The 27,388-nt window shown below is 34.5% G+C and overlaps 2 pseudogenes; both read right to left on the bottom strand.

Annotated features, from left to right (window-relative positions):
* Positions 1-7,659: 7,659 nt before the first annotated feature.
* LOC100676395 (olfactory receptor 1165-like) lies at positions 7,660-13,068 on the bottom strand (annotated as a pseudogene).
* Positions 13,069-23,723: 10,655 nt separating this feature from the next.
* Positions 23,724-24,934, bottom strand: LOC135233044 (olfactory receptor 5D13-like; annotated as a pseudogene).
* Between the last annotated feature and the right edge of the window lie 2,454 nt (positions 24,935-27,388).

Raw genomic sequence — 27,388 nt, 5'->3', positions numbered from 1 at the left:
ATTTTCATACAAACATCTCAATTTTATTTTAAGGATTTTTCTCAATAATTCTGTGCCATGTGCCAAAATAATTTTCCATGATCACCGTAGCCTAACAGTCAATGTCTTTTAAGATCTAAGTGAATACATGTTGTCAGGGTGCCTTTTCCAAAACTCTCCAAGGTCTGTGTATTCAGCCTTAACTTCATTACCACTGTCACCTGCTTCTCTTACAGTGAATTTATCCAACTCTGTTAAGCAGCACGTGTTCATTTGCATGAAGTATATTTTTCCCATTTTATTTTCTCTCTCATAAAGGCTTATTTTTCCCTCTACTATTGTAGATATTATATATTTTTCTTATCCTCTGTATACATGCAGACTTTAAGATTTATAGCTTACACTTACCATATGCTTTATTCTATATTTTATAAATATATTGGTTGCTGTCACCTTCTTTCTCAGACATTACAGAAATTTTGAGGTAAATGCTCACATTTGATTATCTATTAACCGAACATCTATTACAGTCGTGAGTACCTGATGAGAAAGCCAAGAAAATTATTGAAAGGAAGCATGTATAATGGCATAATACCTGGAGGCCTCTCCAAGCCAACTGACTAGATTTTAATGGACACATGTGTTTGTCCATTCAATGGACACATGTGTTTGTTTCCTGCAAAGATTATCATAACTCAATATTTTATCTGATTTCTATTTTATAATAAAATTATATTTTATTCGTAAAGTGAAATAAAACAAGTATTGAATAAACTCACCTAAGCACAGAAGCACTTGAATGATTCATTGATCGGAGATTCCTTTGCTAAGTTTGATGAACCCGAGAATTCTCCTGACTTATTCTATTAGAGTAGATATCGACCTAAAATAGTAGCAGGGGTCCATAATATATGAACATACTTTTGAATATTTCATATAAATAATATTTATTATTTCATATAAACTACTTTTCTTCAAACTTTATGAACATCCAGTGTAAGCAGACAGAGGCAGGTCAAACAGCTAATTTCTGGCACCAAATTGTGTTAAATATATATCATTATGACCAAGGAAATGTAGCCAAAGAGAATATCATGAAAGCATTGACTTGGAGTCCACGATTTGAACAATTAGATAACACTGTCCCACTTGATATCTTGTTGTGGGTTATTTTTTTAAAGCTCTAGGGACATCATTAGCTTTACCCCATTCATCTTATAGGAAAAAAAAAAAAAAAGAACCAGACTGAATACATCTTGATTTTATACACATATAAATTACAGAAATGTGCAAGGTAAAAATTCTGCTATAAAACAACGATAAAGTTATCTGTTTATTTGCTTTATTGGTAGTTTTCTCATAACATAAAATTTATATTTTTAATTCTATAACTCATTGTGTTACAAGAATATGGATAAATACAATTGAATTTAAACTTATAAATTATAGTATTTTTGTAGATAGCTTTAGATTTTATGCAAGTTATCACGATGCCTGTGAGTAGAAACAGTTTTAATGTTTTCCTTCATATCATCATGGCTATATTTTTCTTGTTTAATTGCAGTTGCCAATATATGTGTGGAGTAGAAATTATAGGAGTAGGCCTCTTTGCCTTACTCTCAATTTTAAGGGAGAAGCATTCAATATTTCACCTTATAGTACTATGTCAGGTATAAGCACTTTTGTAGAAACTCTTTTTCAGCTTTAAGAAGACTCTATTTACTAGTTTTAGCACAATAGTAGTACACCAAAGAAGAAAACGCATACAATCATTTCGATAGGTGCAGAAAAAAAATATCACAAAATGTAACATCCATTTTTCATGAAAAGAACCTGCAAACTAGGAACAAAACGAAGCCTCCTTAGTCTGAGGAATCTGTCAAAAATCATATTTATTGCAGAAGACTGTTTTTCTTCCTAAGATCAGGAAAATGTGTCGACTTTCACCAGTTCCACTTAGCATTGTATCTGAGGTTTTAAACGATGCAAAACTACAAGTAAATAAGGTCCTCCATGAGAAGTGATCATTTATGAGTAAAATCCAATGTCATTTTATACAAAAAAGTTAGAGCTCATAATTAACTTAATAATGAACCTAAATAAACAAAATTCAGTTTTATTTTTATATATTAGTAAAAATGAATAAGAACTTATATTAAAATATAGTTTCAATAAAACCTCATAAATATTCAACATTTACAGACGAATCTGACAAAAACGTGCAGGATCTGTGCAGACAAAACAACAAAACATCAAAGAAGGTCAAAATCAATGAAGAAATACATTACATCCATGATGTGGAAAACTCAATACTGTTAAGATGTCAGTTCTTCCCTGATTAATATATAAATATAAATTTTATGAAATCAAAATAACGATTCCAACAGGCCTTTTGTATCCATTGCCAGTCTAACTCTAAAATTCCTGGGCTATAACCTAGAAAATATATATTCCAAAAGTACATAGCAAAATGATGTTAGACAACTATACAAATGCAATTCAATGGAGAAAGAATGGTAATTTTAAAATACGGTACTGAAACAACTGGGTATCCAGATGCAAAAAAAAAAAAAAAAAAATTCAATCAATAACTTATGCCACTAAAAAAAAGGACCATATAGAAAGATGTGTAGCCGAAAATTATAAAATGTCTAGAGTAAAATCTTTGTCATCCTGACAAATGCAAAGAATTTTTATATCCCCTACGAAAAATGCAATTCATAAATTTTCTAAAAAATTAATAAATTGGAGTTCATCCATATTGGGAATTTCTGTTTAGTGTAAGACACTGTAAGAAAATAAAAGACAAGCCACAGAATAGTAGAAAAGATTTGCAAATAACACATTTACAAACATATGTATGTACACATATGTAGTATCTAAAATACAAAAGTAACTCCTAAAAATCCAATAATAATAAAATAAATGCAATAGAAATTGAGAAAGGATATAAATAGACACTTCACCAAAAATAAATAAACAAGTAAACAGGCTTCAAAAGATCACATAAAATGATATTCAAGTTAGTTGTTAATTTGTTGTTGTTATTAAGCCGGCTCCAACTCAGGGCAACTTTAGGAATACTAGGACAAAACACTGCCCAGTCCTTCACCATCTTCATGATTCTTGGTATGTTTGAGTCCATTGTGGCAAAAATTGTGTCAATAAAACTCACAGAGGGCTTCCTTAGTTTCCACTGACCCTCTACTTTACCGAACATGATGTCCTTTTCTAACAATTGCTCTTTCCTGATGACATGTCTAAGTAAGAAAGTTGGTCTCACCATCCTCCCTTCCATGGAGCACTCTAGTTGCATTTCTTCTAAGATATTCCATTCTTTTGGCCTTGTTTCCCAACACCACAGTTCAGATGCATCCCTTCTTCTGTCTTCCTTTTCCATTATTCAACTTTCACGTGCATATAAAACAATTGAAAAAAATGACTTGTGTCAGAGGCAACTTAGACATTAAAGTGACATCTTTGCTTTTTAAAACTTTAAAGAGGCCTTTAGTAACAGATTTACTTAATACAATAAGCCATTTGCTTTCTCAACTGCTGCCTTCACAGACATTGATTGTTGACTCAAGAGAATAAAGTTGTTGACAACTTCAGTTTTTTCTCCACTTACCATGATGCTGTTTACGGTTCAGCCATGAGGAGTTTAGTTTCCTCAGGTTCAGGTGCAATCCATTTTGAAGACTGAAGTCTTTGACCTTCTTCAGTAAGTGCTGCGAGTCATCTTCATTTTTGGCAAGTACGGTAGTGTCATCAGTATACTGCAGGTTGTGGACTCTTCCTTCAATCCTGATGATTAATTCTTCTCCATACCGTCCAATGTCTCAGATTATTAGATTGTAAAGATTGAAAACGTGAGGTAAAAGGATACAGCCACGCAAACTTCTTTTTTCCACATTTGAACCATGTGCTACCTCTTGTTCTATTTGAACAACCGCATCTTTATCCATGTACAGTTTCCACATAAGCATAATTAAATATTCTAAAATACCCATTCCTTTGAATGTTATCCACTATTTGTTATAATCCACACTGACAAGTGCCTTTCTGCAACTGATAAGACAGTGGTTAACATCTGTTTTGTATTCTCTGCTTTCAGCCAAGATCCATCTGACAACAGTAATAATGGTCCTTGTTGCCCGTCATTCTCTTCTGAATTCTGCTTGAAGTTCCAGCAGTTCCCTTTCAATGTATGGCTGCAGTTAATTATGAATTATCTTCAGCAAAATTTTGGCAGTAATTGATATTAATAATGTTATTTTATATTCATATTTTTTGATATTAATAATATTAATTGATGTTAATAATATTTGCTTGCATGTGGTATCAGGTAATATTGTTTGATAACTTCTGCATTTGGTTGGATGACCTTTCTTGGGAAAAGGCATAAATATGGATCTCTTCCACTTGGTTGTCCAGGTAGCTGTCTTCCAAATTTCTTGGCATAGACGAGTAAGCACTTCCAGTGCTGCATTGCTTTACTGAAACTTCTCAGTTGGTATTCCATCAAGTCTTGAAGTCTTGTTTTTTACCAATGCCATCAGTGCAGCTTGGACCTCTTCCTTCAGTATCACCTGTTCCTGATCATATGCTTCCTCCTGAAATGGTTCAACAATGACCAATTTTTTTTTTGTGTGTGTGTGTGTGTGTTCTGACTCTGCATATTCCTTCCATTTTCTTTTGATGCATCCTTTAATATTTCATCAGCAAAATCCTTCAATATTGTAACTCGAGGCTTGAATTTTTATTTCAGTTCTTTCAGCTTGAGAAATGCTGAGCACATTTTTCCCTTTTACTTTTCTAACTCCAAGTCTTTGCACATGTCATTATAATAATTTACTTTCTCTTCTCCAGCTGCCCTTTGAAATATTCTGTACAGCTTCTTTTACTTCATCATTTCTTCTATTTGTTTTAGCTACTCATTGTTCAAGAGCAAGTTTCAGAGTCTCTTCTGACACCCATTTTGGTTATTTCTTTCTTTCCTATCTTTTTAATGGCCTTTTGCTTTCTTCATGTATAATGTCCTTGATGTCATTCCACAACTAGCTTGGCCTTTGGTCATTAGTGTTCAATGCATCAAATCTATTCTGTGATGGTCTCTAAATTTAGGTGTGATATACTGAAGGTTGTATTTTGGCTCTCATGGACTTGTTTTAATTTTCTTCAATTTAATCTTGAACTTTCATGTGATCAATTGATGATCTGTTCTGCATTCAGCCCCTGGCCTCATTCTGACTGATGATATTGAGGTTTTCTATTCTCTCTTTCCACAAAAGTAGTCGACTTGATTCTTGTGTATTCTATCTGGAGAGGTCCATATATATAGTCACCACTTATATTAGCAAAAAAAGGTATTTGCAATAAAGAACTGGTTGATCTTGCAAAAATTCTATCATGTGATCTCCAGCACCTTTTCTACCACCAAGGCCATATTTTCCGCCTACCAATCCTTCTTTTTTGCTTCCAACTTTCGGATTCCAATCACCAGTAATTATCAGTGCATCCTGATCACAGCATGTTGGATCAATTTCAGACTGCAGATGTTGGTAAAAATCTTCCATTTCTTCATCTTTGGTCTTAGTGGTTGGTGCATAAATTTGAATAATAGTCATATTAACTGGTGTTCCTTGTAAGCATATGGATATTCTCTTAGCACTAACAGTGTTGTACTTTAGGATAGATCTTGAAATGTTCTTTTTGACCATGAATGCAAGACCATTCCTCTTCAAGTTGTCATTCCTGGCATAGTAAATCATATGATTGTCCAATTCTATACGTCCAATACCAGTCCATTTCAGCTCACTAATACATAGGATATTGTTGTTGATGTGTTCCATTTCATTTTTCATGATTTCCAATTTTCCTGGATTCATATACTTATATTCCACTTTCTGATTAATAGATGTTTACAGCTGTTTCTTCCCAATTTTAGTCATGCCACATCAGCAAATGAAGGTCCCCAAAGCTTTACTTTATCCACATTATTAAGGTCAACTCTACTTTGAGGAGGCAATTCATCCCCAATTTTAGTTAGTCATATTTATCTGCAAAGTCAAGAAAGAATATTTTCCATAAGGTAATATTAATTTTACAATAATAACAAATTTTATTTGATAGAACAGATATAAAGATTTTATAATGATTGCAAAATATATGGGACAAACTCTGACATATAATAGATATTCATCTTCATTATTTTTTAGAATTATGGGTAAATTATGTGATATCCAAAACATTATATGGATTTTGAAAATCAGACTCAATCTTGACAGCCATGGACATTGGGCACATCTTAGGAATTCAGTGCAGAAAACATCTGCTCTCTGAAGTTGGACGGTAAGTTTCATCGAGTTTGAATTGAATTCATAGGGGATACATTTAAACTCAAAAGCACAAATGTATTTTCTCTCTGTTTTCCCACCACTTTATAGCTGCCCTTGGTTATTATCACAGCCTTGTGCCTATAGGAAAGATATAGTTCAAAGATCAATCCTCAGCAATTCCTCTTTTATCATAATACATATGGCCTTACCACTACTCGGCTAGATTATAGTCACATGCTCAAGCCAAATGCCTCACCTTTAAAGTATTCTATGTAACATTGCCAGAGTAATTTTCCATGATCTCTTTACATTAGCTGTCAACATAACAGTCCTTATGTTTTCATGAATGAATGCATAAATTCTACATTTTTCTGCAGAACTTTCTGTATTGTCCCAGGTCTATGTATTCAGCCTAATTAGGACTAATTCACAGTTTTCTAATCCTGGTTAATTTATCCAGCTATCTTAAACAGCAAATGGTCATTCCATATGGTTTATTTTTCCACGTGTTCTCTATCTTGTAAGGCTTTATTTTTCCGTCAACTATTAACAAACATTAGAATTGTTGCTTTGCCTGTATACACACAATAATGTTTAAACATCACAATTATCATACGTTGTGTCCTATAATTTTTAAATATAATTGTTCTTGTTAGCTAATTCTTCAGGGATGTCTTTTGAAAAAAAGGAGAATTGTAAAAAACATCTTGAGGTCTCAGCCTAAGTAAGTGTATTTAATGATAGACTTCCACATGTGTTTAGCTCCTAGGAAGATTATTAAAACTCAATATTATCTTCATCATCATTATCTAAAATAAAATCAAGTTATTAAGAGGAATCAGAAAGCAATATGATCATCTGAATCTAAGGAGCAGGTTTTGAGGATCAGAGTATGGATTTATTAAAAATTTTTCTGATCTATGTTTTCAGCTCTTTTGTATACATCTGACCTTTTCTTAAGCATGCCTCCAACCATAGTACAAGCAGTGAATCCATAATACAGACCTCTTCCACTGACCATTGTGGTGTCCAATGGGGAGATTGTAAAATATACTTTTTTTAACCGTTAATTGAAAACAAGTGAATCATGATGCATTATTTCAGTATTAACCCAGAGAAACTGTAAGCCATGTTAAGAATTATAAACCATGGGACATGTAATAATAAATTGACTTAGAGCATAATTGGATATTTAACAAAATCGAAATAGCATAAGCTATACATAAAAAAAATTGTTTTTTAACCTTTTATACATATAAAAGTTTTTGGAAATAGTTAAGACATGAATAAGTATATATATACACTTATTTATGCCTTAACTGTATATACACACACTCAAGAATTATATTGAGTGAGAAAGGAGTTTGGTGACGATTAACTTACTGACTGTCCCCTTCACATCTTTGTTTCTAAGACTGTAGATTAAGGGGTTCAGCATGGGGATCATGACTGTGAAAAACACAGTGGCCACTTTGACCAGGAGCCAGGAGCTTTTGGAGTTGAGCACACAGTAGAGCAGAAGGATGGTCCCATGGAAGATGGTGATGGCAGTCAGGTGGGAGGCACAGGTGGAGAAGGCTTTATGAAGTCCACCAGAAGAAGTCATCTTGATGATAGTGAAAACGATGAACAGGTAGGAAGTGAGGATAATCAGGAGGCTACTAGTCTCAATGAACGTAGAAATGATTAAGCACGCCATCTGGCTAAAATAAGGGCCAGAGCAGGAGAGAGATAGGATAGCAGAATACTCACAGCCAAAGCGATTTATCATGTTTGAGCCACAGAAGGATAGTTCCACAAGAGAATATGTGAGTGTCAGGGAACAGATCCCACCCCATGTGTAGGACCCAGCTACCAGGAGAGCACAGAGCTTAGGAGACATAGAAACTGTGTAGAGCAAGGGGTTACGAACAGCCACAAATCAGTCATAAGCCATCACCGCCAACATGAACATTTCTGTAATCACAAATGTGCAGCCAAAGAAAAATAGTACCATGCAGCCTCTGAAAGTGATACTTCTGGCTTCAACAACCAAGATTTCTAGCAGTTTGGGTGTAAACACACTGGACTAACAAATATCCAAAAAGGATAGATGGCTGAGGAAAAAGTACATGGGTGTGTGGAGTTTGGGATTGCTCCTTGTGATCACAATTATACTCAGGTTCCCCACTAGAGTGACTGTGTAGATGGTCAAGAATGCCAGAAAGAGCAGTTCCCAGAAGTGTGGGTATTCTGTGGGTAATCTTTGTCTTCACTGGTCTACATCTATCCTCTCCTGAGTTGTTCCTGTGCCTGATTGGTCAAGTTTGCTGCTCAGAGTCAATTTTCTGGGTTTTGTTTGTTTGTTTGTTTCCACAAGAGCCATGGTACTGGATGGGAAAAACCGGAGCTCTGTGACCACATTCATCCTTCTGGGTTTTGTTTGTTTGTTTCCACAAGAGCCATGGTACTGGATGGGAAAAACCGGAGCACTTAACCACTATGTCACCAGGTTTTCCATATATCCCATAGTAACATACAATTATATGAGATAAAAAGAACAAAGCAGAATCAAGAAAACCACTTAACGCGTCACAGTAGTCATATGATCATAGCAAAAGTGGCCTTGGGAAGATTAAACAGTTTCAGCAGGAAAAGCAAATCATATAAGTAAGTAGTAAATTTTTTAAGTGAAAAATATATTTGTGGACACACACAATTTTGTGTTGATATATTGAACTTTTTACTTTGGTAGGTATATACATCCAATTATCAAGGAGTCAAAAAAAACCTACTTCAAAGAATCTTTAAGTGGTCTGGTCAAAACAATCCACTGTTAAGTATGTTCACTCCATTTTATCCCCTCTGTATGGGTCCAAAATGCTCAATTATTTAAAGCTATTTTCTGACAAAATGTTTTGGAGATATTCTTAGAAGATTTATTTTGATTATCTCCCTCTGGTTATCCAGTCTGCTTGTAGTGCATAACATATTCAAAACCCACTGCTGTCGAGTCGATTCCGACTCATAGCAACCCTTTAGGACAGAGTAGAACTGCCCCATAGAGTTTCCAAGGAGCACCTGGCGGATTTGAACCGCCAACCTGTTGGTTAACAGCTGTAGCACTTAACCACTACATCATCAGGATTTCCACATATCATATAAAAAGAAAAAATATATATCATCAATTATAAAGCACAAAAAAGGTACAGTATAAAAATTATCACTGTCAATTATTAATGACAATCAAAAAGAAAATCCTCTTCTGATGTGGCAAAAGATGAAATAACATGTAAGATTAATAAATGTGAATTTCTTGGTTTTGGAAGGAAAAGAAGGTTAAATATTGGAAATTTCACATGACTGAACCTACAACTAAAGATTTTATCTAGAAATGGACTTGGAGACACAGAAGATAAGATGATGTCAATTTGAACCTATCTGGGAGCTGGCAAAAGTTTTAGCCTTGCCTGTAAAAATCAACACCTGCCATCTCATTTAGGAACACTAATCCCAGGAACGGAAACCCTGGTGGCATAGTGGTTAAGTGCTATGGCTGCAAAGCAAAGGGTCAGCAGTTCGAATCTGCCAGGTGCTCCTTGGAAACTCTATGGGGCAGTTCTACTCTGTCCTATAGGGTCGCTATGAGTCGGAATCGACTCGACGGCACTGGGTGGGAATCCCACGAACATAGCGTCGGCTATAAAATTGCACTTTCTATTTCATAGAAGATCGAGCTGACTTTTTTTAGCTTCATGTATTTCATCTCATGTTGACAAAAAAAAAAAATAGCCTTCAAATTCAGGATCTTTGATTGCTGTTATTGGGTTATGTCCAGGAAGGTTAAGAATTTGGAGGTGCAATCTGCTATTACTTCATTGTAGGTATATCAAGGCACTGAATCAATTAAAGGCTCTAGAGCTTGGACTGGAGTAAGAAATCTTAGGGATGTTTGAGCAAACTTGGCTAAACAGAAACGAAGTGATATTTATTAAAGATTCTAGGACAAGTTTAAGAGTCGTGGAAGTTTAAAAATGGAAAAGTCCTGGCTATTTGTACCTGCATTGTTTTCTGTCTTCATCAACAATATTTCTACTGCCCTTCCTTACATTAAAGCACCTGTCCTCACAATAAATGATCCCTTTTCAGGGTTAGTGACACTTACCAGGGATTAACAATAATAGTCAAATATATATTTGAATATTTCTCTTAAGTAGTCTTTTTTTTTTTTTCCTTGTAATTTCTGGCATGTTGCAAGTCCTGATGTATCTCTTTCTCTGGGGGTCACAGAAATTGACTAATTCCTCTTTCACATCATATATCTTCAAATATTTGAAGACAATTTCTGTAGGCCCTTTATGCTCTTCTCTTTCTAGGTAAATTTCCTTAGTGTTGTTTGTTTCTGTTTCCATTTACTTCCTTATGTTGGTTATTAAGTGTTTCAGAAGAGCTTCTCAATATTGTTGATATAGCATTAACCCTCCTGGGTTGAAATTGGCACTAAGAACTAAACCTAAGCTTCCCAGGGGCATCTTGCCAAGCCAAGAGAGAATCCACTCAGTAACCTGCTTTTCTTTGCTATACTTTTAATGAGGACACCTGACTGAGAACTCACAGTCAAATATTTGAACTGCAAAGTTTAGCTCATGGCTTACCAATAAGCCACAAACCCTGTACTTATGTGTTTGGAATTTTTGGACAAAGTTGAGGATTTTGAGCTCATTTTTACATTTCATGCACCTAGATTCCTATTGCTGTCTGCATGATTCTTCATTCTAATTGTATTGACCCCTGATCATGCTGCATCTTGCCTTTATGGAAAGCTTTCACTGTAACTTCAGTTTCCATTAATATTACCAATCATCAGTGCCCATTCCATTCTTATATGATTTGGGAAATTTGTTTAACCTTTCAGAAAGTCTTCCATCTCAACCCCTGGAAAATATGTGCTGTACTCAACATGTAATTTAAGTTAAATAAATACAGGAAGTCGTAGCAACCTGGAAGAGTTCTGAAAGATTTAAAGTAAATGTGATACTCCCTCACTCATCTCACAATCATTTTGAGGGCATCTTTATTAGTTTACAAGTTACTGAAGAATGCATAAAAGACACAGAACATGTAATAACAATGTTGTTGGGAAAGTTTTGTTAAAGTACTTTTGGGTTATTTTAAATTCAATTAAGTATCCGGGAGGACAAGTGGGGTTGAATGGATCGACTACATCCTTGTCTATGGCATTAAAAATAAAATTAAGAAATGACAGTCCAGGGAACTGTCTTATCAGAAACTCTACTCTCAACAGTTTTATCTTCTTATTCAGAGAAGGGGCTGATTTGAACGGATGGAGAGAAGACAGCGTCACATCACACCATTTGTAGAAACCATGAGCTGAGGAATCACATTTACCTAGTTCCGAATCAGTCTCAGCAACTTATTCCGTATGTAACTTTATCAGATTCTTTCATTTATGTGAGCCTTAATTTCATCTTGTATTAAATATGGGTAACAATACTAGGCAAGGTCCCTTAATGGTCAGCATAAGAGTCTTAAATAAGGCTATGATTTTAAAATATTTAAGAAATCCTACATTTACACTTAGTTAAACATCTCCTTCCAATATTAGCTCATTCAACCTTAAATTTCTAAAGCTTTTAGTTCCAAGAAAATATCACCAATTCTATGATTTAAAAATGACCAAACATAAAAAAAAAAAAAAAACCTGTTACCATCAAGTCAATTCTGACTCATAATAACAGTGTGAATATTGAAAATCATTTAAAAAGGAGTTATGTATACTGGGCTCTGTTTATACTAAAGGATATAACCAAATACTTTTGTCACCCCATTGATACAAATATTTTAAACCTTTGTTGTTCAAAAACAAATTATTAATACCTTCTAACCTTCCACTGTCTTTTCTTCTGAAGTGGCTCTCTTCCTTCTTTAATATTTATCCCTCATCACTTTTCAGTGATAAGACCCCTACGTAACTCTTGCAAGAACAATTTGCTGATTAATTCAGATCTTTTTTTTTTCTCTCTCTCTTGCTCTATTTTCTTTCTACCAATTTCTTCCATCTATGTGCAATGACTGGCATATTTTGTTGTTTTTTATGCATGTATGTATGTCTCTGTATATTTTACTCTTTTTTTTTCCTTGAAGGTTTCACATGTTTTAAGGACAAGAATTACATGTAACATCTCTTCCATAATCCCTAATGTATATAAGATGGAAATTAGGGATATAGTTTCAAATTCAGTACAATGGTCCTAGGGATGGTGGAAGTAGAATTCTGCACCTTGAATACATGCCATCAGCTGAACTAAGTTGAAATGACTCTAACACAACTCACTTAGGTTTTCCCTGCCAGGTATTTGCTGGATTTCAGTATTCCTCACATGAGATGGACAAGAAAATCCAACGTTGAATCAACTCACCAAAAGATAGATTTTCCTGATGTATTTTTTTTATTGATTTCTTCTTTGCTATCATTAACAAACTGCACACTCCTTTCTAAAATTGAAATTTTCTTATAAATTTTCATTCCTTTATAGGCAATGAGTGCCTCTTTCAAAATGCAACTCAATAAAACAGCCAATTAATGACTTTTTTCCAACTGTAAAGAAATTTCAGAATGAGTGTAGAGATATTCTGGGGAGAAAAGCAGACCTGGAAACTAAATCTCATGGTCAGGTTGTTCGTTTTTCACTGAACCGTTTTACCTTACGGACCCAGATCCCTGAGAATCATGACTGGGGCTTTTTGTCATGAGCTACAAACCAAATAATTAGAAGGAATTTTCTCTTCCATAATTTAAGTTATACTTTCTTCTAAATAATTAACATTGATATTCTTATCTTAAAAAAAAAACAAAAGTTTATCTGGGTACAGAGGCTATACTTCTGAAAATCCTCAAAAGAAAACCAATCATATCTGTTTCAATAACCACAATATAATTATTTTTTTTTATCGTGAATTTTTCAGTATTTTCACATTGCATTTATATTTTTGCACATATATTATGTAGAAACACTTTACATGGTAAATAGTTTTACCTTCTACTCAGCAGTACTGTGTTCTGAATATGCTTTCATCTGGGGTCCAGGGCAGTGGAGATCTGTTAGGTATCTTGACTGTGGCTGTAATTCTGGCTGTATTTCTCAGTACAGTCATAAAGGTCACAATGATGATAGTTTAAATCCATTTATGTGATTCTTGTATCTACCTCTCAAATGGACAAAAATCAGGAAAGAAAAAAAAGCGGTGTTAAATACTGACCCAATAAAAGGCCATTAAATTTGTTCCTTGACTAGGGAATCTTAAGACATGGGCATATTGCTGTGGCATTTGAAAACAAAAATTACCAAAATTATTCAAAGGGATTGAAGATTCTGGTGCAACTAATATTGATGGATTTAGCCAAATTAATGGTCTACATATAAGCAGCTAATTCAGGTTCGTGTCTACAAGTTTCATTGTTGACTGCCACTCAGTCACTCCGATTCGTTGTGACTCATGTACAGCTGAACAAAATGCTGGCCTGTTTGGCACGGGCCACATGATCAGTTGCAGATCAGGCAATGTCCTATTGTGATCTATAGGGTTTTCATTGGCTGAATTTCAGAGGTATATTTCCAGGTCTTTCTTCCTAGTTCATTTTTAATCTGGGAGCTCCACTGAAATTTGGTCAGCATCACAGCAACATGTAAGCCACAACTGACAAATGAGTGGTGGCTGTGCATGTATAAGCTATTTGTTAAAAGTGGATGGTTACCAAAATTTGCCTACTGGTTTTAAGGGAGCAAGCTATGTGAGTTTCTTTGAGTGACCACATTAGCACAGTTAGCTTGGTGTTTCTATTGAAATTAAGTCAGGAATTAAGTCATCAAAATTAGACTTTTAAAATCTAAGCAAAGAACCACTTTAAAACAGACTAAAGAAAGGCAAAACCTATTTTTCTCCCATTTTTCAAATTTCTGACTTTGGTTCCTAAACCAAAATTTAAAGGCTAAATATAGCTCAAGTTCATATGGGTCCAACAGCATTTGTGTAACAAGTTCTACTTTTTAAAGTATTGATGAAATGTATCACTACATTGCAATTTTAAATTCCAGTGTTCCTTATTTTGTTTGGGATTGTATATAGGTTTTGTTCAAAGAAAGGAGCTGTCTTAATTATCTAGTGATGTTATAACAGAAATACCACAAGTGGATGGCTTTAACAAAGGAAAATTTATTCTCTCACAGTCTAGGAGACTAGAAGTTTGAATTCTGGGTGCCAACTCCAGAAAAATCTTTCTCTTTCTGGGAGCTCGGGGGAAGGTCCTTGTCATCAATCTTCCCCAGTCTCAGAGATTAGCAGCAGAGACCCAGGTCCAAAGGATGCACTCCCCTCCTGGTTCTTCACTCTTTGTGGTAGGAGGTCCCTCTGTCACTCTGCTCACTTCTCTCTTTTATATCTCAAAAGAGATTGACTCAAGATACAACCTAATCTTATAGATTGAGTCCTGACACATTAACATAACTGCTTCTAATTCTGCCTCATTAATATCATACAAGTAGGATTTACAACACATAGGAAAATCCCATCAGATGACAAAATGGTGGACAATCACACACTACTGGGAATCATGGCCTAGCCAAATTGATATACATTTTGGGGTGACACAATTCAATCCAAAAGAAGAGCTAACTGGTTTTCATGCCCTATCTTCATATGTGTTTTCCTCATAATTTTAAGTTGTTGATTTTAGAAGCTCTGAACATAGATTTAGATCAGAAACCCAGATTGTGACTACTCCAACAGAGCAGTGGAGGATTTCATTACATGCAGAAATACATAAAGAAATAAAAGAAATGGGGATACTTATTATGGGTAATACACCAACATCTTGAATTATAGAGTATTTCAACAAGTATTGCAAGTTCAAAGGTTAAAAACGTATTTAAAATGTAGATGTTAGTCACTCAAATATATGTCATCATGGCCAATGTGATGTGGGCCACAGAGAATATCATGGAAATATTGCCTTGGAGGCTACAATTTGAACAATTAGATGAAACATTGTCCCCTGTGATATCTTGTTGTGAATTATTTTTTTTAAAGCCCTGGGCACATTTGTATCATTAACTTTACCCCATTCATCTTTAAAAAGAGAAAAAAGTTAACCAGACTGAATACATCTTGATTTTATACACATATAAATTACAGAAACGTGCAAGGGAAAAGTTCATTTGTAAAACATCAGTCAAGCTGTTTATTTTCTTTATTACTAATCATTTTATTTTATTTTTATTTGCTTAAAGTGTATATTCTTAATTCCATAACTGATTGTATTGCAAGATTACACATAAATGTAATTGATTTTCAACTTACAAATTCTAGCACTTTCATAGAAACCTTCAGATTTTGTGCAAGTTATCATGATGTCTATGAATAGAAATAGGTTTAATGTTTTCCTTCCTAGCATCATGGTTATATTTTTCTTGTTTAACTGCGGTGGCTAAGACTGCCAGTAAAATGTACAAAAGAAATTGTGAGCATGGACACCTTTACCTTACTCTCAATATTAAGGGAAAAGCATTCAATATTTCACCTAACAGCACTGTGTCAGATACAGGCATTTTTATAGAAACTCTTCATGAGTTTTAAGAAGCCTCTACTGCTAGTGTTAGCAAAATGTTAGTACATTAAGAAGCAAAAAGCATGCAATCGTCTCATTAGGTGCAGGAAAAAAATCACAAAATGCAACATCTGCTTTTTATGAAAAGAATCTGAAAAACAAGGAATAAAAGGAAACTGCCTCAATCTGATAAATAGCATCTATAAAACACACTACAGCAACACATCGTATCTAGTGTAGAAAGCTGAATGTTATCTTCCTAGGATCAGAAAAAATGTGTCAGCTCTCACCACTTCCATTCAGCACTGTACTGAAGGTTTTAAACAATGAAATAATGCAAAAAAAAAAAGAATAATATCATCCACACAATATGATCGTTTATAAATGAAATCATATGGCATCTACATAAAAAGATATTATATTAGATCTCAAAACCAAAATAAACAAAATTCAATTTTATTCTTATATATTAGCAAAATTGAATAAGAATTTATACTAAAATATGGTTTTAATAAAATCGCATAAATATTCAAAACTTACAAATGAATCTAACAAAAATGTGCAGGGTTTGTACCTACAAAACAACAAAACATTAAAGAAGACCAAAATCATAATTAGGAAATCTCAATACTGTAAAAATATTATTTCTCTTCTAATTAAAACACAAATTTCATGAAATCACAATAATATTCCAACAGTCTATTGTATTCATTGTCAATCTCATTCTAAGATTCCTGGGCTATAACCTAGAAAAATTCCAAAAACACATATTGAAACTATGTTGGACAACCGGTACTTTTAAAAAGTGGTACTGAAACAATTGGATATCCAAATATTAAAAAAAAAAAAAAAACTCCAATTGATAAGTTAGACCATAAAAAAAGAACTCAATTATGAACAATAGACATAGAAAAATAACATACAATTATAAAATGTCTAGAAAAAAATAGAAAAAAATCTTTGTCACCTTGAGGAAGACCAATGATTTTTATATTCCTGTATCAAAAACCAATTTATATATATTTTCAAATCAATAAATTGAATTTCATCCATATTGATGAAAGACACTGTAAGAAAAAAATAAAGCAAGGGAATAGTACGAAAGATTTGCAAACAACACATTTTGCAATAAAGAATAGTAATTGTATCAAATTAAACACCTTAAAATCCAATAATAATAAAATAAATGCAATTGAAAATGAGAAAAGAATATACACAGGCACTTTAACAAAAAATAGGCTACAAAAGATTACATGAAATGATATTCAACTTAATTACTCATTTGTTGTTAATGTTGTTTATGCTAGGTGCCCTCAAGTCAATTCCCCCTCATATAGGGACCCTACGTACAACAGAACGAAACATTGGTCTGCAATCCTCACAATCTTTGTTATGTTTGACCATATCGTTGCAGCCACCGTGTCATTCCACCTTGTTAAAGGTCTTCCTCTTTTGTGGCAACCAACTACTTTAACAAGCATGATATCATTCTCCAAGGACTGGTCCCTCCTGATAATATATCCAAAGTACATGAGAGGAAGCCTCCCATCCTCACTTACAAGAAACATGCTGGCAGTATTTCTTCCAAAACTGATTTGTTCATTCTTCTGGAAATCCATGGTATATTCAATATGCTTTTCCAACACCATAATTGAAAGGCATCAATTTTTATTCTGTTTTCCTTATTTATGAGGCAATTGAAATTATCATGACTTGGGTTGGGTGTTTAGTCCTCAAATTAACATCTTTGTTTTTTAACACTTTAAAGAGCTCTTTTGCAGCAAATTTGCCCAATGCAATTCGTCCTTTGATTTCATAACTGTTGCTTCTATGTGTTTCGATTGTTGATCCAGTAAAATGAAATCCTTGACAGCCTCAATCTTTTCTCCATTTATTATGATGTTCCTTATTAGTCCAATCGTGAGGATTATTATTATTATTTTTTTTATGTTGAGGTAAAATGCATAATGAAGGCTGTAGTCTTTGATCTTCATCAGTGTTTCAAGTTCTCTTCACTTTCGGAAACCATACTGCAGGTTGTTAATGAGTATTCCTCCAACCCTGATGCCTTGTTCTTCTTCATATAGTCCAGCTTCTTGGATTATTTGCTCAGCAAACAGACTGAATAGGTATGGTGAAAGCATACAATCTTCACGCATACCGTTCCTGACCTTAACCCATGAAGTATCCTGTTGTTCTGTTCGAAGGACTGCCTCTTGATCTATGCATAGTTTCCTCATGAGCACAATTAAGTGTTCTGGAATTCCCATTCTCCCCAAAGTTATCCATAGTCTGTTATGATCCATGCAGTCAAATGCCTTTGCATAGTCAATAAAACACAGGTAAACATCTCTCTGGCATTCTCTGCTTTCAGCCATGATACCCCTGGTTTCACATCCTCCTGAATCCGGCTTGAATTTCTGGCAGTTCTGTATCAATATACTGCTGTAGCCAATTTTAAATGATCTTTAGCAAAATTTTACTTGCATGTGATATTAATCATATTGTTCAATAATTTCTGCATTCTTTTGACTCACCTGTCTTTGGAAAGGGCACAAATATGGATCTCTTACAGCCAGTTGACCAGGTAACTTTCTTCCAAATTTCTTGACATAGACAAGTGAGCACTCCAGTGCTGCATTCACTTTTTGAAACATCTCAATTGGAATTTACTCAAATCTTGAAGTCCCTTTTTTTTTGGCCAATGTCTCCATTGCAGCTTGGACTTCTTCCTTCAGTACCACTGGTTCTTGATCCTGTGTTACCTCCTGAAATGGTTGAAAGTCCACCAACTCTTCGGTACAACAAGTCTGTGTATTCTTTCCATCTGCTTTTTTATGCTTCTGGCATATTTTAATATTTTCCCCTTAGAATCCTTCAATATTGCAACTCAAGTCTTGAATTTTTTCTTCAGTTCTTTCAGCTTGAGAAATGCTGAGTGTGTTCATTCCTTTTAATTTTCTAATTACAGAGCCTCTTCTGACATCCATTTTGATGTTTTCTTTCTTTCCTGTGTTTTTTATGATCTTTTGCTTTCCTCTTGTATGATCTCCTTGATGTCTTCCCACAACATGTCTGGACTTCAGTCACCAGTGTTCAGTCTATCAAATATATCCTTGAGATTGTGTTCAAATTCAGTTGAGATATACCAAAGGTCATATTTTGACTCTCATGGACTTGTTCTAATTTTCTTTAAGTTCAACTTGAACTTGTATACAAACAATTGATGGTCTGTTCCTCAGTCATCCCCTAGCCTTGTTCTGACAGATGATATTGAGGTTTTCCATAGTCTCTTTCTAAAAATGTAGTCAAATTAATTCCTGTGATTTCCATCTGGTGAGGTCCATATGTGTAGTCACCGTTTATGTTCTTAGAAAGGGGTATTTACAATGAATAAGTCATTGGTCTTATAAAATTCTACCATGTAATCTCCGGCATCATTTCTATTACCAGGGCAGTATTTTCCAACTGCATATCCTATGTCTTTGCTTCCAAATTTCGTGCTCCAACCACTAAAATCTTGATTTGGTTTTTGATCAATTTCAGACTGCAGAAGTTGGTAAACATCTTCAAATTCCTCATCTTTGGTATCAGTGGTTGTTGTGAAAATTTGAATAATAGTCCTATGAATTGGTCTTCCTTGTAGGTTTATTGTATTATCCTATCACTGACAATGTTACACTACAGGATAGATCTTGAAATGGTCTTTTTGATAGTGAATGTTATGTCATTCCTCTTTAATTTGTCATTCCAGGCATAGCAGACCATATGATTTTCTGATTCAAAATGGTCAATTTGAGTCCATTTCAGCTCATTCGTGCCTAGGATATTGAACTTTATACGTTCCATTTCACTTTTGATGACTTCTAATTTTCCTAGATTCATGCCTTGTACACTTCATGTTCTGATTATTAATGGATATTTGAAGCTGTTTCTTCTCATTTTAAGTCATGCCACATCAGTAAATGAAGGTCCTGAAAGCTTGACGCCACTCAGGTCATTAACCTTAGTTGTATTTTGAGGACCTTTCAATCTGAAGTCCTCATCTTCCAGCACTATTTTATCAACGTTCCACTGCTATTCATAAGGTTTTCATTGGTCAATTTTTTTTTTTTCAGAATAGACTGCCAGGTTCTTCTTCCTAGTCTGTCTTAGTCTGGAAGCTCCGCTGAAACCTGTCCACCAATGGTGACCCGGATGGTATTTGAAATACCAGTGGCAAACCTTCCAGTATCACAGCAACACGCAAGCCACCACAATAAGACAAAATGACAGATGCATGATAGAAAATAAAAGTTACAAAGAACAAATTCAGCTGTGTATAATAAAGTACCTAAAAGAGAGATATGAAATAACATGAAGTCTGGAGGGGGAGATAATATTGGAAGAGGTGAGAGTTTTCCTTTAAAATGAAAAAATCTGCATTTTTTGTTATATATATATATATATATATATGACACAACCCTGCTTGCCGAAAGTGAAGAAGACTTGAAGCACTTCCTAATGAACATCAAACACCACAGCCTTCAGTATGAATTACACCTCAACATAACAGACACAAAAACATGAACTGCCAAAAGAATGAATAAATCTGACTTGGAAGAAGTAAAACCAGAACGCTCTTTAGAAGTAAAAATGGCAAGGCTACCTCTCATATTATTTGGACATATTATTGGGAGGGATCAGATCAGTCCCTAGAGAAAGACATCATGCTTGGTAAAGTACAGGGTCAGCGAAAAAGAGGAAGACTGTCAAAGAGATGGGCTGACACAGTGGCTGCAACACTGGGCTCTAGCATTACAGTGATTGTGAGGATGACATAGGACCTGGCAGTGTTTTGTTCTGTTGTACTTAGGGTCTCTATGAGCCAGAACCTATTAAAAAAAATTTAGAGGCACCTAAAAACAATGTGCATATATATATATTTGGCATTTCAACATGTTTTACATGTAAAATTCAGTGATATTAATTACATTCATCGTGTAGTACAACCATCACCACTATCCAATGCCAAAATTTTCCATCACCTTTAACTGAAGCTCAGTGCCACCAAAGCAATTTTAGCAATTCTCTTGAGGGCAAATGAAGTTTCATTTTCTTTTCCATTAAGACATATGATGTGGACACATTTTTGTGAGATAATTCTCTACCTAGAAACTCTACGGGGCAGTTCTACTCTGCCCTATAGGGTTTCTGTGAGTCGGAATCAACTTGACGGCACTGAGTTATATAGTTCTTATGGAATTACTGTACATTAGTCCATTTTAATTTGGCTGGTTGTCTTGTTATTAATAGTTTGAGAGGGTTCTTTATATACCGTGAGCAATTAACAGCCATATATATTGTGAATATTTACTCCCAGTATTTTCTACTTACTCCTAATCTGAGGACTGCCTATTCATGTTCTTAATGATATCTTTTGGTGATGGGATGTTTTGATTTTTCATGAAGTCATATTTACCACTTATCACATAGACATCTTGTTTGCCTTCTTCTAGTAGCTGGAGATGTTTGCTGAAGTATTTAAAGCATCTAAAATTATTTTTTATGGAGTGAAGTAAAGGATAATATTATTTTCTTCCATTCAGTTGCCCTATTTTTCATTGCACATTTTAAAAACCAGTTATATATTATTTTATATCTGAACTTTATTTTATTTACACTTTATCTGTTTTTTGCTAAGACTACACTGTCCTGTTTGTGTAAATCCTCCAGCCCTTCGACCATGTTCTTTTTTAAAATAGCTTTGGATCTTTTAGATATTTTTCTATTTCCATACATATTTAGTACCAGTATTTTAATTGTTTCAAATAAATTTTGATTTTGATTGGGGTTGTATTGAATCAGTAATTTGGGGGAACTTTACATCTTAATAGTGAATTTTGATCAGTGTATGTGTTATAGCTATCCATTTATTCCCTCTTAAATTTTTCTGAGGAATGTTTTAAAGTTTCCACTCTAAGGTCTTGACAAAGTTTGGTAATTTTATTCTGTAGATGTTGTTAGTTTCACAACTAGTTAATTTATTTTGTTTATATTTGATATTTCTATCTATATAAGTGATAGCTTAATGTTAAATTTTTATGCTCTTAAGACTAGATTAGCATCAATTTAAATTATATTACTGTAAATTTAGGATCTAAACTGTAATAGCCAAGGTAATCACTAATAAAATAATTTAAAAAATACAGAAAATAAAATTAAGATGAAATAAAATGAGAGAGTAGAAAAAATTAATAAACACAAAAAGAGAGAGATTAGAAGCTTGGGGAAAAAAATGATCCAACTATATACTACCTTCCAGAGACTTACTTTAGATCCAAAGATCCAAATAGGTTGAATTTAAAGGATGGAAAAAGATATTCCATGTAAATTGTAATCAGGAGAGAGCTGTGATGCCTATACTAATATTAGACAAAGTGTTGAAGTACTTCCTTGGACCATTTGGTTGTGCATGACATATGGTGACAATTAAAAGTTAAATAAAGAACATAATGATATATACCATAATATGTTGAAAACAGTATTATATATTACTAAGTAATCAGAATAGAATACAGAAATCACTAATGACTCTTTATAGTGAGGTAAAATGTAATTTTTTTACATAGACATAAAATGCTAATGCTTTAGACAAGACAAGTAATATTTCACAGTTGGCAGTTAGATTAGGATCATGACACCTGTAAACTTACCAAGATATCATCTATCGTCAATCATGACAAGCAGTGTCAGACAGATATTTCATTAAGTGAATCATATGATTCATTAATTTATAAAAACTTCTGTCAAACCAATTATAATTATGTTACATTTGTCTGAAATACCAGGGAAGGATATTTTCTATTAGGTAATATTTAGCATAAACTTATGTAGATTGAAATATTTGATCCAATTATTCATTCCTTTCTGTATCTATGCTCCTTGCCTTGTAACTCTTAAGTTCTACAAGAGACAGATATACTTCTTCAGCCCTTGACTTTGGTCTCAGCTCTGTGAATGACATTGCATTATAAAATGTAACAAAAACAGTTGCTTGGGAAGCTTTTGTTAATGCATGTTTCCTTTTGTGACTCAGTCACTGACATTGGAAGAACATACTCTAGCTACCCAGGTGGTCCAGGAAGTATCATAGATACATGAAACAGAGCTGTGCAATCAATGTACATACCTATTGCCCTGAGGTGAGTTCATCAGCCAAGTTCAGGCCAGATTGAATGACCCCAAATATTAGCCAGTGATATTTTTTATTGTCTTAGTATACAGAAATGAAATAAAATTTACATTACCAAATAAATTTATCCTATCCATATTCTGATAGAGGTATGTCCTATGCACACTTTAAAACGTAAAATAAAATTCATGCTTTTGAGTATATTTCATGCTGGAGTGTTGAGCAGATCTTTGCTTACTCTGTTGGCTATATTGCACTATGATGTATCCTCTCACCTGCTAAGCTATACATTTTCAGAACATCTCTACAAACCCATTCTCAGAATGACTTCATTTACATGGGCAACTACATGGTCATGTGTACAAACTCAGAAATCTTTAATTGTAAAACTTTAATTTAAGAGCCTTAATTTAAAAAAACTACACTCTAAATACTGTGCTACTTATCATTTTTCAACTAATTTACTAAGCTTTAAAGAACATTACTATTGGATGATTGATCAAATGGGGAGTTACATTAGACATTGCTTTGCTAATTTAATAACGAATCTGAAACAATACATCACCTAGAACACTTGAAAAATTCTTCACGATTATCTGGAAAAGGAATAAATAAATCTTTACCAACTTTACAGTTTGTGACAGGGTAACTTGGTATTCACTATCTTCCTAGCTGCCTCCTTCACATCTTTGTTCCTGAGGCTGTAGATCAGGAGGTTCAGCATAGGGATGACCACTGTGTAAAACACAGAGGCCACCTTGACCATGAGCCGTGAGCCCTTGGAGATAGACACACAGTAGAGAAAAAGGATGGTTCCGTGGAAGATAGAAATGGCAGTTAGGTGGGAGGCACAGGTGGAGAAGGCTTTGTGTCGCCTCCCAGTTGAAGGCATCTTCATGATAGTGATGAATATGAAAACATAGGAAGTAAGAATGATCATGAGGCTGCTTATTTCATTGAATGTGGCTGACACTAAAATGATCTTCTGACTAATGTAGGGGTCAGAACAGGACAGCAACAATGGCAGCATGCTCACAGACAAAGTTATTTATAAAATTAGTCCCACAAAAGGATAATGTCAACAAAAAATAGGTGAATGTCAAGAAACAGACTATGCTCCAAGAGTAGGAGGCAGCCGCCAACAAGAAACAAAGCTTTGGGGACATTGCAACTGTATAGACCAAGGGGTTACAAACTGCTACAAATCGGTCATAAGCCATCACTGCCAACATGAATGTCTCTGTCACCACAAATATGCAAGCCAAGAAGAACTGCGTGATGCACCCTGTGAAGGAGATGGTTCTGTCTTCCACAACCAGGTTTTCTAACAGTTTGGGTGTAACTACTGAAGAGTAATGGAAATCAACAAGGACAAGTGGCTGAGGAAAAAGTACATGGGGGTGTGGAGTTTGGGGTTGATCCTGATGATTAAGATCATGCCCAGATTCCCAACACCGGTGACCATGTAGATGGTCAGGAAGACCATGAAGAGGGGCACCTGGAGGTCTGGGTATTCTGAGAAGCCCAAGAGGATGAACATGGCTCCAGCACTCCGATCTTCTTGTTTCCTGTTGAGAAAATAAGAAATCTGATTATCTTGAGGAAGAAAATAATTGAATTAGGCAGTATAAATTAACAACAAGAAAAAAAGGCTTATTGAGTGTCTATGTAGATTTTGTGGGAAATTACATGTTTGCCACTGTTACTTTATGTGAATAGTTAGAACTTACTAATATCACATTAAAAAAATTTTTTTTATATCACATTACACAGTGAATATTAATTTTGTGCAAGAAGAATATTAAAGAACAAATTTGGAAGAGGAATAACAAAGAGAGTAGACTCGACTCATCAAGATCATTATCAAAGGCAGCTGGCTTCATAGGAAAAGCCACTTTGTCTTTTAGCATGAATCTGAACTTCTTGAAAAAAAACTGTTTTATAGAAAAATACAGCTTAAGAATTTCTATAGGCTCTTCTGGTCCCTCCTTTTTAGCTATCAGCAATTAACTTAGAACTGATTTTTTTTTTTTAAACAACACTGGAAAATGATCGAGGCAAAATTTTGTGGTTGGGCTATGTTACTTTCCTGAATCTTCATTATCCTACTAATCCAATAATCTCAACATATTCTATCACTCTGGAGTAGAAATCTACTGAAATTTTTCACTCATCACAAAATGCCCTTATAAATGTTATTTTTCAATGCACATCATATCATTCTTTGGCAGGTGCTCACCATCAAATACATGTTGTGTCATCTTTGATAAAAATAGTTGAAGCAGTAGTTCATATAAATCTCTTCCTTTCCAATGTGGCATTAGGGAAAGATGGGTAAGTGACAAAGAGTTAAAACTGTGAAAGTACTGGACACTGCTCTTAAATGCTATCCTGCAGCACAAATTTGTATTGTTACTCGAATCAAGTTTTAAGCTATGCAAAGAACAAATATCAGGCTAGAGACCAAACTCAAATACATACCATGGTATGTTTGATGCCATTGGGATAGAGGAAACCCTGGTGACATAGTGGTTAAGTGTTGCAGCTATTAACCAAAATGTTGGCAGTTCGAATCTAGCAGGCGCTCTGGAAACTCTACTCTGTCCTATAGGGTCGCGATGAGTCAGAATCGACTTGATGGAATAGGTATTGGGAAAGAACTTCAGAAAAGAGAAATTTGTTTTCAGTATCAAGTACGGTTGGCTGGGGTCATTTTATATTTCCTTTGTGCTTCACAATGCCTACTCCCTAGTTTTCTTTCTAAATGAGTGCCAAATGTCTACTCATATGGAGTTGGGACATACCTGAAGACACTTGGAGTATAAGAAAACCCTGCAGGACAATATAGAGCAGAAGGCAAGGGACTCCCTGTATTCTCAGAGAAGCCCTGCACTCCGTAAGCCCATGAGAAGAACAGAAGGGAAACTTGAACTCTTTCTGAACCTGGCAGCATAACCCTCAAGCCCATCATCCCCTTGGCACTCCCAGGCTCTTTCCTGTTGCATTGGAGTAATAAGAATTAAACCTATTATATCCTTATATCTATTGCTTAGTTATTTCCTGATGCCAAGAGATTTATAAGACTTCTCTCATCACTCTTTGCTAATCTTCGTATGAATCTGCCCCTCCTGGATTCTCACACATCTCCTATCTCTTCCCATCCACTGATACCATTCGATCATGTTCTCTGGAAAAAAATATCAGTTACCAAGTAAGGAGTATAATAGAAGTGCTTCCTTTATGTCTTTCATAGGTTGAAGATTGGTTATTCGCAAAATAATCACCAGATGTAACATTGTCCATGAAGGTGGAGTTATTTAAATAAACCCATGATATTGAGGACTACTGTCACTTTTTTCCTCATTGAAATCATTCTCATGATGGTGTTGATTGTGATGATTAGGATATGGAAGCATTTACTGGCAGTTTGATTATTTTCACTTAGGCACTGGCTTCTCTACGATCTGAACATGCCTGACAGAAATACAATTGGGTTTTATTTAGTAAAAAAAAAAAAAAATTTTTTTTTTTTAGCCTAAGATATATAATTTCATTTTCCCCATTCTCCTTTCTGAATTCCCATCACTTAATATCTCTCTCTAGTTTTATCAGGTTTGGGCATGTGGGAAAAATATCTCCGAAAGACTAATTCACCAACCATTCCTTTACTACCATTCTATATAAGGCACTACTCAGCTGGATTTTGGCCACATATTTTCAACCAAGGAAAACCTAGTGGCACAGTGGTTAAGTGCTATGGCTGCTAATCAAAAGGTTGGCAGTTCGAATCCACCAGGTGTTCCTTGGAAACTCTGTGGGGCAGTTCTACTCTGTCCTATTAGCGTCACTATGAGTCAGAATCAACTCGATGACCATAGGTTTTTTTTTTCTTTTTTTCAAAGAAGTCTCTCAATTTTATTTTTAGAATTATTTTTAATAATTTTACACAACATGCCAAAATAATTTTCCATGATCACTTTATCCTGACAGTCAATGTCTTTTAAGATCCAAATGCTTTTATATAGTTAATGCATGTTGTCAGGGTGGCTTTTCCAAAACTGCCTGAGGTCTGTGTATCATTACTACTAACTTCTGCTTCTCTTATCATGCTGAATTTATCGAACTCTGTTAAGCAGCACATGCTTATTTGCATAAAGTATATTTTCCCATTTTGTTCTCTCTCATAATGTTTTATTTTTCCCTCTACTATTATAGATATTAGGTATTTTGTCTTATCATCCCTATACTTACATATTTTAAGGCTTAGAGATCACAATTACTATATATTGTATC

This window comes from Loxodonta africana, chromosome 13 (genome assembly GCF_030014295.1).
Source record: "Loxodonta africana isolate mLoxAfr1 chromosome 13, mLoxAfr1.hap2, whole genome shotgun sequence".
Classification (NCBI taxonomy): Eukaryota; Metazoa; Chordata; class Mammalia; order Proboscidea; family Elephantidae; genus Loxodonta; species Loxodonta africana.
The sequence above is the reverse complement of the archived record's forward strand: the minus strand, read 5'-3'. Positions and strand labels throughout refer to the sequence as shown.